General features: G+C 35.4%; 1 pseudogene; it reads right to left on the reverse strand.

Moving 5' to 3' along the window:
- Positions 1-9,323: 9,323 nt before the first annotated feature.
- LOC137216954 (non-homologous end-joining factor 1 pseudogene) lies at positions 9,324-10,546 on the reverse strand (annotated as a pseudogene).
- Between the last annotated feature and the right edge of the window lie 865 nt (positions 10,547-11,411).

Below are 11,411 nucleotides of genomic sequence, written 5' to 3' on the forward strand. Positions count from 1 at the left end.
AAGGGATCAGTCGACCAATATTCTTTCCAGTGTGAGTTTCTTATTTGTCCCATCAAAATTATTAATCCAAGAAACTTCTTCATGCCACTATTGGTTACATCAGTCCATTTTAAAGCCTTATCATACTTTTTATATGATTATTCATTCTGTTGGTGATACAAGTTTGTTTGACAAGTGACCTACTGGAAAAAGGTGTTACCAAAAATTAATTCTGTTATTTCCCTAACATTTTGCAGGTTATTACATTCAAGAGTCACACCTGACACACCTGTAAAGTCTTCTAATTTTCGTGAAATATCTTCAAGCCACTCTTCTGTAGAAGCAAAGGAGCATTCTCCAGCAACATGAGTTTCATTTTCACTTTCTGTATCAGAGTCAATCACCAAGGTTTTTTGTCTTTTTGTTGGTCTAATATTTACATCATTTGAATCAGAACTATATTCTAAAGAACTATCATCTTCTGAGACATTAGTATATATGTCACATGGATAATCAGAGAAAGTATCCACATAAAATTCACCGAAAAATACTTTTTCACTCAAAATTTCACGATATGTCATTTTATAAAAATTTACAGTAATAAACTTTTGTTTATAATATACATAATATTGGAACAAAAACCTAAAGGAGCAACATGTGAATGATAATGACAATCATAAGTTGTATAATGAACCTTTGATCAATTTTAAGTTCTAGCAACTTCACACAGTAATGTTAATTGTTTCACTCTCTAAAAACGTATTGATACGTGCCGGGTCAATAACGTTCGGGTAACAAAAGAAATATTAATATATCTCAGGTCAATAATGTGCTAAGAAAATTGAAATCATATCAGTCATCTTTTCCAACCATAATGCTATAATATTAGAAATCAATTACAGGAAAAGAACTGTAGAAAAACACAAACACATGGAGGTTGAACAATATGTTACTAAAAAACCAATAGATCACTGAGGAAATCAAAGAGGAAATCAAAACATACTTAGAGACAAATGACAATGAAAACATGATGATCCAAAATCTATGAGATACAGCAGAAGCAGTTCTAAGAGGGAGTTTATAGCAACACAATCTTACCTCAGGAAAGGAGAAAAATCTCAAATAAACAACCTAACCTTACACCCAATGCAACTAGAGAAACAAGAACAAACAAAACTGAAAGTTAGTAGAAGGAAATAAATCATAAAGATCAGAGCAGAAATAAATGAATTAGAGATGAAGAAAACAATAGGAAAATCAATGAAACTAAAATCTGGTTCTTTGAAAAGACAAACCAGATTGATAAACTTTTAGCCAGGCTCAACAAGAAAAAAAGGGAGAGGGCTCAAGTCAATGCAGTTAGAAATGAGAAAGGAGAAGTTACAATGGAAACTACAGAAATACAAAGGATCTTAAGAGGCTACTGCAAGCAAGTATACACCAATAAAATGGACAACCTAGAGGAAATGGACAAATTCCTAGAAAGGTACAACCTTCCAAGAATGAACCAGGAAGAAATAGAATATATGAACAGATGAATCACAAGTACTGAAATTGAAGCTGTGATTTTAAAACTTACAACAAACAAAAGTACAGGACCAGGTAGCTTCACAGGTGAATTCTATTAAACATATAGGGAAGAGTTAACACCTTTTTGAAGATTCTGAAAATCTTCAAAAAATTGCAAAGGAAGGAACACTCCCTAGCCCATTCTACAAGGCCACCATCATGCTGATACCAAAACTAGACAAATATATCACAAAAAATGGAATATCAACGATGAACATAGATGCAAAAATTCTCACCAAAATACTAGCAAACCAAATCCAACAACATATTAAAATGATCACACACCATGATCAAGAGGATTTATCTCAGAGATGCAAGGATTATTCAGTATATGCAAATCAATCTATGTAATACACCATATTAACAAAGTGAAGAATAAAATCCATATAATCATATCACTAGGTGCATAAAAAGATTTGAAACAATTCAACACCCATTTATTATAAAAGCTCTCCAGAAAGTGTGCATGGAGGGAACCTACTTCAACATAATAAAGACAATGTGTGAAAAACCCATGGCTAATATCATTCTCAACAAGGAAAAACTGAAAGCATTTCCTCTAAGATGAGAACAAGACAAGGATATCCACTTCCACCACTTTTATTCAACATAGCTTTAGAATTCCTAGCCAGAGCAACCAGAGAAGAAAAAGATATAGAAGGAATCCACACTGGAAAATAAGTAAAACCGTCACTGTTTGCAGATGACATGAAACTATACATAGAAAATCTTAAGATGTTACCAGAAGACTACTAGAGCTCATCAATGAATTTGTCAAAGTTGCAGGATACAAAATTAATACACAGAAATCTCTTGCATTCTTATACACTAATAGTGAAAGATCAGAAAGAGAATTTAAGGAAACAATTCCATTTACCATCACATCAAAAAGAATAAAATACCTAGGAATAAACCTAAATAAGGAGGCAAAATACCCGTACTCAGAAAACTATAAGGTACTGATGAAAGAAATCAAAGATGACACAAACAGATGGAGAGATATACCATATTCTTGGATTGGAAGAATCAATATTGTCAAAATGACTATACTGCCCAAAGGAATCTACAGATTCATTGTAACCCCTGTCATATCATCAATGACATTTTTCACAGAATTAGAACAAAAAGTTTTACAATTTGTATGGAAACACAAAAGACCCTGAATAGCCAAAGCAATCTTGAGAAAGAAAAACGGAGCTGGAAGAATCAGGCTCCCTGACTTCAGACAATACCCCAAAGCTACAGTAATCAAAACAGTATAGCACTGGCACAAAAAAGAGAAATTTATATCAATGGAACAGGATAGAAAATCCAGAGATAAACCCATGCACCTATGGTCACTTAATCTATGACAAAGGAGGCCAGAGCATACAATAGAGAAGGACAGTCAATCTATGACAAAGGAGGCCAAAACATACAATAGAGAAGGACAGTCTCTTCAAAAGTGGTGCTGGGAAAACTGGACAGCTACATGTACAAGAATGAAATTAGAACACTCCCTAATGCCATACACAAAAATAAGCTTAAAATGGATTAAAGAGGCAAATGGAAGTCCGGATATTATAAAACCCTTTGAGGAAAACATAGGTGGAACACTCTCTTACAAAAATTGCAGCAAGATCTTTTATGATTCACCTCCTAGAGTAATGAAAATAAAAACAAAAATAAATAAATGGGATATAATTAAACTTAAAAGCTTTTGCACAGCAAAGGAAACCATAAACAAAATGAAAAGACCACCTTCAGAATGGGAGAAAATATTTGCAAATTAAGCAACCGACAAGTGATTAATCTCCAAAATATAGAAACAGCTCATGCAGCTCACTATCAAAGAAAAAATAGGCAGAAAATCTAAATAGTTGTTTCTCCAAAGAAGATATATGGGTGGCCAAAAAGAATCTGAAAAGATCCTCAACATCACTAATTATTAGAGAAATGCAAATCAAACTGAGATGAGTTATTACCTCACACTTGTCAGAATGGCCATCATCAAAATTCTACAAACAGTAAATTCTGGAGAGGGTGTGGAGAAAAGGGAACCCTCTCACACTGTTGGTGGCAATGTAAATTGGTACAACCACTATGGAGAACAGTATGGATGTTCCTTAAAAAACTAAACATAGACCTACTGTATAAGCCTGCAATTCCACTCCTGGGCATATATCCAGAGAAAAACATAATTAGAAGCAATATATGCACCCCAATATTCATTGCAGCACTATTTACAATAGCCAGGACATGGAAGCAACCTAAATGTCCATCGACAGAGGAGTGGATAAAGAAAATGTGGTACATATTTACAATAGAATATTACTCAGTCATAAAAAATAATGAAATAATGCCATCTGCAGCAACATGGATGGACCTAGAGATTGTCATACTGAGTGAAGGAAGTCAGACAGAGAAAGACAAATATCATATGATATCACTTATATGTGTAATCCAAAAAAGGGTACAAATAACCTTATCTATAAAACTGGAATATAGTTACAGATGTAGAAAACAAACTTTTGGTTACTGTGGGTAAGCGGAAGGGGACAGGATCAATAGAGAGATTGGGATTGACATATATACAATACTGTATATAAAATAGATAACTAATAAGGACTTATTGTATAGCACAGGGAACTATATTCAATATTCTGTAATGGCTTACATGGAAAAATAATCTAAAAAATAGTGGATATATGCATATATATAACTGTTGCAGTTTGCTGTACACCTGAAACTAACACAACATTTTAAATCAACTATACTCCAATACAAATTTTAAAAAGACATGTCTATATTAATAAAACCAACAAACTTATTTTCATTCATTACATAATTAGTCCTAGATCATATGATCCTTTTAAAACTTTTGGTTAATTTCTTCTGTATTCAGAAATATTAACTTGTAAGCACTTATTTTCTTTTTAGCCAATTAAATAAAGCTCATATATTATTTAATTTTTACATAAAGACAGAACCATAAATCTTATAGCTTCATTTTAAACTTTAGTCATGAATCAGGTATTTCAATATAAATCTTGTTAGTTTATAAATAACAGTGGGAATAAGTTAACTCACTTGAGTTTAAAAGGGCTGTGTTTCCTTTTTCTTTTTTACCTTTTAGTTTTAGGTTCTACTAATTAGGCCAAGGACATATGGATCACCAAAATTTTTACTCAACTGAATTCTGTTCTGCTCACCTGACACACTGAAAAGCTAATCCACTGACACTGGTTTGTAGTGAAGGAAGTGTAGCATTCACTACAGGGCACCAAGAAAGGATAATGGACAGCTCATATGCAAAAGACCTGAACTCTCTGATGGCTTTCAGGGAAAAGTTTTTAAAGACAGTGTGAGGGAGAGCTTCATGGGTTGTATGATCTGCTCATGCACAATTCTCTGACTGGTTGACTGTGAGGTAACAGGGTGATGTTTCAAGGATCTCAGTCACAAACCTCGTTCCAATCAGTCTGGGATCTACTTGTTTGTGGTCAGCAGTTTTCATCTGGTGGAGTCTGGTTTCTGTAAAACAACTTAGAAATGTATGTAATCTATGTCCTTCAGGGAGGGACTAAAAGTTCTGTGACTGCTATATGGCTGATCTATTGTTTAAATTGACACAAATTCTCCTCCCCACCTGCTTTGCTTTGTCTCTGCATTCCTCTGATCATTAATATTTGAGCAAGATATTTTGGAACTTAGGTAAGGCCCCAGAACTTAAAGCAAAACCTGCTGCTTCAAAAGACAGGGACATTGGGGTTTGTGTATGATTTCAAATAGATAATCATTTTCTGTTTATATTTTTCTCCTTTAGAGTAAATTTATTATCCATATAAGCATGGGTTTATTTCTGGGATTTCAATTATGTTACATTGGTCTATGTAACAGTTTTTCTGCTGGTACCATGCTGTTTTGGTTACTATAATTTTGTAATATATTTTGAAGTCAGGTACTGTGATGCCTCCAGCTTTGTTCTTTTCTTCTCAGGATTGCTTTGGATAGTTGAGGTCTTTTGCCATTCCAAATTTATATTAGAATTTATTGTTCTTTTTCTGTAAAAATGTTAGTGGGATTTTTATAGTGTTTGCATTGGATCTGTAGATTGCTTTGGGTAATAAGGACATTTTGACAATGTTAATTCTTTCAATCAATGAACATGGAATATCTTTCTGTTTCTTTGTGTCTTCTTCAATTTCTTTCAAAGAAGTCTTGCAGATTTCAGTGTAGAGACTTTTCACTTCTTTGGTTTCATTTGTTCCTAGTTATTTTATTCTTTTCTTTTCTTTTGCTTGTGATTGTAAATGAGATTGTTTTTTCTTAAATTTATCTTTCTGCTAGTTCATTCTTAGTGTATGGAAACTCAATTGATTTGTGTATATTTACTTTGTACCCTGTAACTTTACTGTATTCATTTATTATTTCTAATCATTTTTGGCATTATCTTTAGGGTTTTCTATAAATAAAATCATGTCATCTGTAACTAGTGATAGTTTTACTTCTCCCTTTCCAACTTGGTTATCTTTTATTTCTTTTTCTTGCTTAATTAGTATGAGTAGGACTTCCAATACTATGTTGAATAAGACAGACAAAAGTAGGCATTGTTGTCTTGTTTATGATCTTGAAGAGATAGCTTTCAGTTTTTCATTATTGAGTATGATGTTAACTGTGGGTCTGTCATATACGGCCTTTATTATGTTAAGATATCCTCCCTTTATACACATTTTATTGAGAGTTTTTAATCATAATGGGGTGTTGAATCTTGTCAAAGGTTTTTCTGTGTCTATTGACATAATCATATGACTTTTACTTTTAATTTTGTTAATGTCCTGTATCATGTTGATTAATTTGTGGAAATTCAGCCATCCCTGCATTCCTGGATTAAATCCCATGTTATCATGGTGTGTTATCCTTTTAATATATTGTCATATTTAGTTTGCTAATATTTCATTGAGGATTTTTGCATCTATGCTTATCAGAGATATTGGCCTGCAATTTTCTTTTTTTTGTTGTCCTTGCCTGGGTTTGGTATCAGAGTGATGCTGGCCTCATAGAATGAATTTGGAAGCTTTCCTACTTCTTCAATTTTTTGGAATATTTTAAGAAGGTTAGGTGTTAATTTTTCTTTAAATGTTTGGTAAATTTCACTCATGAAAACTTCTGCCCTTAGGTTGTTGAATTTGTTAGTGTATAGATACTCATCATATTATTTTATAATTCTTTGTATTTCTGTGATGTTCATTTTCATTTCTCCTCTTTTACTTCTGATTTTGTCAGAGCCTTCTCTATTTTTTTCAGTAAGTCTATCTAAAGGTTTTTCAACTTTGTTTACCTTTTCTAAGAACCAGCTTTTAGTTTCATTCCTCTTTCTATTATCTTTTTAGTCTCTATTTCACTTATTTCCACTTTGATCTTTATTATTTCTTTCCTTCTATTGACTTTGGGCTTCTTTTTTTCTTATTTTTGTACTTCCTTTAGCTGTAAGATGAGATTGTTTGTTTGAGATTTTTCTTATTTTTTGAGTTGGTCTGCATTGTTATAAACTTCCTTCTTGGTACTGCTTCTGTTATGTTCCATAGTTTTGGTATGTCATATTTTCATTTGTTATTTTTCTTTGCATATTTTTTTCTCTTTTGATTTATTTGTTGACCTAATAGCTGTTCAGCAGCGTGTATTTCAGTCTCCACATATTTGTTACTTTTTTTCAGTTTTCTTTTTGTAGTGGATTTCTGGTTTCATACCATTGTGATCAGAAAACGTTCTTGGTAAGATTTCAACCTTCTTAAATTTATTTTGTTTTGTTTCTCAGCATATGGACTATACTTGAGGAAGTTCCATTTGCACTTCATAAGAATGTGTATTCTGCTGCATTTGGATGGAATATTCTGTAAAAATCTATCAAAGCCATCTGATCTAATGTTTTATTTAAGGTTGCAATTTCCTTGTTGACTTTCTGTCTGGATGATCTATCCATTGATATAAGTGGGGTCTTAAATTTCCATACTATTATTGTGTTGCTGTCAATTGTATCCCTTTTAACCTGTTAATAATCACTTTATATATTTTGGTGTTCTTATGTTAGGTACATATATATTATTCACTGTTATGTCTTCTTGATGAAATATCCCCTTTATTATTATATACTATCCACATTTGTCTCTTTTTTCCTTTTTTGGCTTGAAATCTCTTTTGCCTGATATGAGTATGGCTACACCACTTTCTTTTGGCTGATATTTGCTTTTATGCTTAGAGTATAATCTTCCTTCTCTTCACTTTTAATCTATGTTTGCCTTTACAGCTGAGATGTGTCTCCTGGAGGCAGCATATAGTTGAGTCTTGTTTCTTCATCCTTCCATCCACTCTTTGTCTTTTGATGGGTGAATTCAATCAATTTATATTTAAGGTGATTATTGATAGATGAGACAGTATTGCTATTTTATCTTTTGCTTTCTGATTGCTTTATATCTCCATTGTTCCTTTTCTCTTGTGTTTCCATCTGCCATTTTTATTTATTTTTTAATGATGGTTTATTGTTTCCTCTTTTTTGTGCTTTTTTTTGGGTCTCTGCTCTATATTTATATTTTGTGGTTACCCTGAGGCTTGTGTGTAATTTCATAGATAAAACAGTCATTTTTCTGCTGGCAACATCTAATCTTCATTTACCTAAACAAGTTCTGTCCTTTTCTTCTTCCCCTCTTATGTTATTGTTGTGTTAAATGATCCCTTTTTATGTTGTGAGTTTGTTACTAAACTGAGATAGCTATAGTTATTTTTTAGCTTTATTTTTCCTCCCTTTAAACTTTATACTGTAGTAAAGTTTTTGAAAACCTTTTCTGATAAAGATTTGCAATTTTCTTGTTCTGTCTCTTTGTTACCTTGCTTACAGTTTTGTGTATTTTTGCTATTTTGTTTCTGGTAGAAGAGCTTATTTCAACATCTCTTGTAAGGCATATCTAGTGTAGATGAACTACCTCAACTTTTGTTTGTGTGTGAAACCTTTATTTTTCCTACAGATCTGAATCATAACTTTGCTCAATAGAGTATTCTTGGGTTATAGATTTTAGCTTTCAATATGTTGAGAATTCCATTCCACTCCCTCCTGGACTATAAGATTTCTACTGATAACCTAATGGGGTTTCCTTTCTAGGTTACTATCCTTTTTTTCCTGGCTGCCTTTAAAATTATTTCTTTGTCATTGACTTTTGACAATTTTAATTTATGCATGTTGGAGGGTTTTAGCATTGAAGTAATTAGGTGTTGTCTTAGCTTCAAGGACTTATATATTCAGTTCCTTCCCCAAGTTTGGGAGGTTCTCAGCTATTGCTTCATTGAATTATCTCTCTACTCCCTTCTCCCAATCTTCTTCTGAGATATCCATTATCCTAATGTTGCCCTTCCTAAAAGAGTCTGATAGCTCTCATAGCATTTCCCCCATGGTTTTTATATCTTATTTCTCTTTCCTCTTCTACTTGTATCATTTCTAGTTTTCTGTATTTGAACTCACTAAGTCTCTCTTCCACATTGGTCTGCTCTATTTCCAGTGCTTTCTAATGCATTCTTCACCTTGTTTTTTGTGTTCCTCAGCTCCAGAATTTTGAAATGGTTCTTTTTTTTTCTTTTTCAGGAGAGTGTGAGTGCTTTTCATTCCATGCTAAAGAGGAGAGGGTCTCTGAGGAACACCTGGGACTGGGTAGGGACTCTTAAGAAAGGTAGACAAGGCTTCCTAAGCATGCTGTGCCTTTTTGAAAACCTGCCCCATATACTTAAAGTCCATGGTAGATCCTCGGTCTAGAGAACCTTCATCAAAAGAAAGGAGGGTATGGAATTCCCAGAGACTGGCTTCCAGTCGGACAGGGAAGGCCAGTGCCCGATGGATTGGAGCCAGGATTCCCTCAGTTAATAGTATCCATGCCTGTCAACATGAACTTCAGTTATCTTGCCCTTACAGTGGAGTCCCTGACTGTGTAACTCTGTGTCAGAGATGCTGCTGTCACAGGACCTCTTTTCAAGGCAACACTAGGAAACTACTCTCCAAGTCCATCCTCAGCAGTTGAGACAGTGACAGGTTAACTGAAGAGCCCCCCTAGCTTCTACCTCTTGACTTTCAACAACTGAGTCTCTGCATAGGGCCTGAAGTAACTGTGGCTCTTTTTCAGGCACTGGGAAGGATGGTGCTGAGGAGACCTGCTCTTCTGGCTGATTCAGAAGTTGGCTATCTGTTCCTTGTGAGGAGGCACTGCTTGAGGTCTGGGGATCTCCAGTGCCTTGAAGCTTCTGTCCCACTTGGATCTTTTGTCTGGTGACTGCCATATACAGACTCTGTAGATTTGTGACAAAGGGTTTTCCATCACCAACACTGCATACCTCTGGTATTTTCTCTACCATAAATTGTTCCAAGGAGGAATTCTTTTCAAATGGCTCTGTCTTCAACTGATTTCGGCTCAGCGTAGACCCACTGTCCTGGTAGTCCTGGATCTCTAGATCTTACATACAAAGCAATGTTGCTAGGTCCCTCACTTGGCACTGCAGTGACAGACTCATGCCCATCAGAGGACAAATCAAATGTTGGGAGAACAGTGAAGGGTTAGCTAGGATGCAGTGGAAATTCCAATAGAATGGGAGACCAGAGAGCCCACTCCACACCTGGAGTATCAGCACCTCTGCCACATGATCACAGGAGAATGTAGCTTTGCCAGGGCAAGCACTGTCCTTCAACAATGGGCAAAGCAGGTCATACAAATGACAATGAAAAGCCTCAGGAGGAGCAGTCAGGTGTTTGTTCAGCTCCTTGGCTTGCTGGCTGATCACACTAGTGTCCACCTGTTCAGGCCACACCTGTTGAAGATCTGAAAGCAACAAGGCATAGCCCTGCTTAGTGATATAAGCCTTGGCCAAGAGGGAGTTCTCGGCAAGCTGTAGCCATGCCCATGGCTGCATCTGCAGGCCTTGCTCCAGTTCCTCCATCGTGAGCGGCCTCAAGAGCCCTCACTCTCCCCACAGCAAGCTGGCCCACCCATGCAAACCAAAAGGCGAAATGGTTCTTTTTTAGAATTTTAATTACTTTGGGCTTCCCTGGTGGCACAGTGGTTGAGAGTCTGCCTGCCGATGCAGGGGTCACGGGTTCGTGCCCCGGTCCGGGAAGATCCCACATGCCGTGGAGCAGCTAGGCCCGTGAGCCATGGCTGCTGAGCCTGTGCGTCCGGAGCCTGTGCGTCCGGAGCCTGTGCTCCACAACGGGAGAGGCCACAACAGTGAGAGACCTGCATACTGAAAAAAAAAAAAAAGAATTTTAATTTCTTTGATAAAATATTTCTCTATCCATTAGTTTTATTCCTGAGTTCACTGTATTGCCTTTCTGAGTGTTCTTGTAGCTCCTTGAATTTCTTTATAAGAGCTACTTTGAACTCTTTATCAGTTTGTTTGCAATATTCCATGCCTTTGAGTTTGGTTGCTGGAGAATTGTTTTCTTTTTGTGATATCATCGTACCATGATTTTTCATACTGTTCATGGAAATGTGTCTCTGCTGTAGCATTTGTGTGATTTTGTCTGTATAGCTTTGCTTTTACTATTTGTCCTAGGGTTTTGTAGCATTTGAATTAGCAAACACCTTCCTTATTTCAGTAGGTTTTGTTTACTTTGTTTCTAACAGTTCAGCAGATTGGTAATTAGAAGGCTTTCTGTTGTTTTCCAGAATGGGAAAGTATTGCATAGATTTTTTATTTCTTTTAGAAGAGCTGATTTGCTACTAAATTTGAGAACAACATTATTTTGTAAAAAGCTGGAGTTTAAAAAAGGCTGGTGGCAGAGTGGGGGGAGGTGTGTGCTTAGCACCTCGGGTTTTGGGTGTGTCCTTGGCCTGGTAGAGAAATCCTTG

This window comes from Pseudorca crassidens, chromosome X, assembly GCF_039906515.1.
Source record: "Pseudorca crassidens isolate mPseCra1 chromosome X, mPseCra1.hap1, whole genome shotgun sequence".
Lineage (NCBI taxonomy): Eukaryota > Metazoa > Chordata > Mammalia > Artiodactyla > Delphinidae > Pseudorca > Pseudorca crassidens.